Source organism: Orycteropus afer, unplaced genomic scaffold, assembly GCF_000298275.1.
Source record: "Orycteropus afer afer isolate SDZICR_OR568_19922 unplaced genomic scaffold, OryAfe1.0 scaffold00005, whole genome shotgun sequence".
NCBI lineage: Eukaryota > Metazoa > Chordata > Mammalia > Tubulidentata > Orycteropodidae > Orycteropus > Orycteropus afer.
In genome coordinates this window covers 2,776,443-2,779,915 of record NW_006921592.1, presented here as the reverse complement: position 1 = coordinate 2,779,915, position 3,473 = coordinate 2,776,443, and the positions used below count along the sequence as shown (strand labels likewise).

The 3,473-nt window shown below is 37.2% G+C and overlaps 1 protein-coding gene across 1 annotated transcript in view; it reads left to right on the top strand.

Moving 5' to 3' along the window:
* Positions 1-3,473, top strand: part of TRPM3 (transient receptor potential cation channel subfamily M member 3) — a 1,151,180-nt gene that overhangs the window by 142,175 nt on the left and 1,005,532 nt on the right. The window lies entirely within an intron of this gene.

The following is a 3,473-nucleotide window of genomic DNA, read 5'->3' as shown; positions in this document are numbered from 1 at the left end:
TCAAATCCACCAGCCACTCCTCGGAAGGAAGATGGGGCAATCTACTTCCGTAGTGATACTGCCTCAGAAACCCAAGGAGGGTTTCAGTCGGGTCTGACTCAATGGCACATAACAACAACAACAAATGTCCACGTCTACTGCAGATTGTTAGAGACCCGTGCCAATGGAAAGAGCTTCTGGAGGGCCTCACATTGACAATTAATTGCTTTCTCCTGGAGGTAATACATGTACTTCCCCTTATAGTTGATTGATTGGAGAGAGTCATATTGCCCCAAATATCCAAAAGGGGACCAAGAAGTACAACTGGACATGAGGTTGGAAGAGACATAGAAATATTTGGCACAGGACACCAATAATAACTACACTCGCCTTTGAAATGTGAAACTGAGGCACTTCTTTTCGGAAATTGCTAGAAATTTAAGAAAGGTTTGCAGCTCAAATAACACTGACCTTATTATGGCTATAAATTAAATAGTCTTGACTAGCTGGTGTTTGAGTAGGAGAAATGGTTTTTGAGAAAGGAGCCACAGGATATTTATGCTCTCAGGTGTTGGATGCCTCTATGTATCTCTTATTTCTTCCTCTTCATGGAAGGGAGTGAAGCATGGCTTTTGTGAGCACAGGGACAAAAACGTGTAAGCCAAGTTCTTTTACTGAACTAGAATGTTTCGTACAGATTGTGAGCATGTTCTTGGAGGTAGTTGTGAAAGGGGGTAGGCCAGATAGAAGTAGGCAAAAGACATCATGGTAGGAACTGGCTAAAACATGTAGTACTCTGAGTTGGTAGGAGTCATATAGGGCCTGGACATTTATATTATGAACAGAGTGGTTTAGATACCAGCTTGTTTTATGACCTTGAGTTTTAGGCCGTTTTGTTTCCAGGAGGCATGTACGAAGTCAGGGTGGTTCTGAAGCCCCACAAAGAAGTTTTGAATGAGGATTAGAAGGGGGCAAGAAAAGAATCTGGTTATGTATGAAAGATGACAACCTCCAAGGGAGCTTCTAGCCTGAATGAGTTTTGATGGATGTTGACACAGAGGAAGGGAAGGCTGGACTGTTTGGGAACAGTCTGGGATTAGTTTGGTGCAGCCAGGAGGACACAGGTTAGAGGAGATAGTGACATGGGGAGGCCTGTTTCCTTCTTGCTTGAAAAAATAGAAAGTTGAATGTATCTCATAGTCTTGTGGCAAGGTTTCATAATGGGATGAGTAATGTTCATTTAGGTGCTCTACCCACCAGCCACCTCAGAAGGAAGATGGGGCAATCTACTTCCATAGTGATACTGCCTCAGAAACCCAAGGAGGGGTCGCTATGAGTTGGGTCAGACTCAACGGCACATAACAACAACAACAACAACAACGTTTCACATAAGAACAGTGTAGCCAAGTGTTATTAGTATTGTGACAACATCTGTAGATATTTTGCATTAACTCCATAGGTCAGATGTTGTATTAGCATGTTCCATTTTTACCAATAAAGCATTCTAAAAAAATATAACTAGGTGATGATCACTTTTTAGTGCTTCAATAATACCTTTATGTCAGTCTTACTAGGGAAAAAAAAATTAATCCAACATAATCAGTAAATATCTTGAAGTTATATTTGAGTTGCTTTTCGAATACTCATGGGAAAAACTTTTCAGTATTTTTTATCTTAAAATTTTTGTCAATTTTTTCTTTTGTATTATGAAATACTTCTACTATATAAAAGGGTAAAAATGATAATAAAATAAATATCTATGCATACACCAAGCTTCTTGGCCTTTTTAAAAAAAATTTATTGTTTTAGGTGAAAGTTTAGGTAGCAAATTATGTTCTCATTTAACAATTTTTATACAGATTTTTTCCATGACATTCGTTACAATTTTCACAATATGTCAGCACTCATTATTTCTATTATTTGGTGGTTTCCATTGATCTATCTTCTCTTTCCCTCCTTGCATTCTCATCATGGCTTTTGGGTAAATGTTGACCATTTGCACTCATATAACTGCCTCAGAAACCCAAGAAGGGGACGCTATGAGTCGGGGCCAACTCGACGGCACATAACAACAACAACAACAACTGGTTGTTTAAGGGAGCACATTGATTATAGGTGATACTGTTTATTTTATAAGCTAATCTATTATTTAGCTGAAAGGTGATTTCCAGAAGTAGCTTCAGTGCGAAGTTGAAAGGGAATCTTAGAGTAATAATCTCAAGGATTCCTTTAGTCTCTTGGTCTAGTATGTCTGGCCTTTTTTTTTTTTTTTAAGGAATTAGAATTTTGCTGTGCTTTTCTTTTTCCCCCATTCTATCTGGGATCTTCTATTGGGTCCCTGGTCAGAATGGTAAGTAGTGATAGCCACGTGTACCATATAGTTCTTCTAGTCTCAGGTTAGAAGATGCAGTGGTTCGTTTGGGGTGTTAGTCTTGTAGACTTCTTTCTTCTTTGAGTCTTTAGTTTCCTTCATTTTCTTTTGCTCCTGACAAGTAGAGACCAATAGTTGTATCTTAGACGGTCGATTGCAAACTTTTCAGACTCCAGATGCTAGTCACCAAACTAGGGTTTACAATGCTGTCTTGATGAACTGTGTTATGCCAGTTGATTGAGTTGTCCCACAAGGCTATGGTCCTAAACCTTTTAACCCAGTAAATCAATCTTATGAATCATTTGGATATGTCGAGGAAGTGTCTGTGTCCTGTATATGCTATATTATAGCTATATATGCAATACACCCAAATATATACTGTATTTTTACACAAATAACATGTGCCTTCTACATTTGTTTGCCAACAGCTCCCTCCCAGCAGAAGATATTTTTGTAAATGTGCTATGCTAATTTTTTGTATTGTTACAACAGCAACAAAAAAAACTGTTTTTACAACAACATGTAAAAAGAAATTGACATAGTGGCATTCAAGAAAATATCTCCTGGGAGGAGAAAATGGTTGGTAAAAAAAATGTAGCAGGCATGTGTTATCTACATAAAAATACCATATATACTAATGCCTACAGATACACCTATATTTGCACATACATGTACTTGGATATGCCTTCTCATACACATATATGCATACTTATCTACCTTTTTTTAAAAAAAAAAACATATTTTCTGTTATCACTTCTGTTGCAGTTCTTGGCCTTTTGGCTAAGATCAAGTGTAGTATATGTACACAATTCAGTCTAAAAATCTCAATTCCATTCCTCTTCTTTTTTTCTTTATCACTCTCCACCCCTGCACTGTTAATGCCCATTTTTGAATTTGACAGTTATCATTTAATACATTTCAAAAAAATGTTCAATATATGTATGTAACCTTAAACAAACACATTATTTAAATCATAGCCTTCTAACAACCTAGGTGCCCATCAATTGAGGAATGGATATCCAAATTATGGTACATACACACAATGGAATACTATGCAACCCTAAAGAATAATGTAGAATCTACAAAACACCGCATAATGTGGATGAACTTGGAGGACATTATG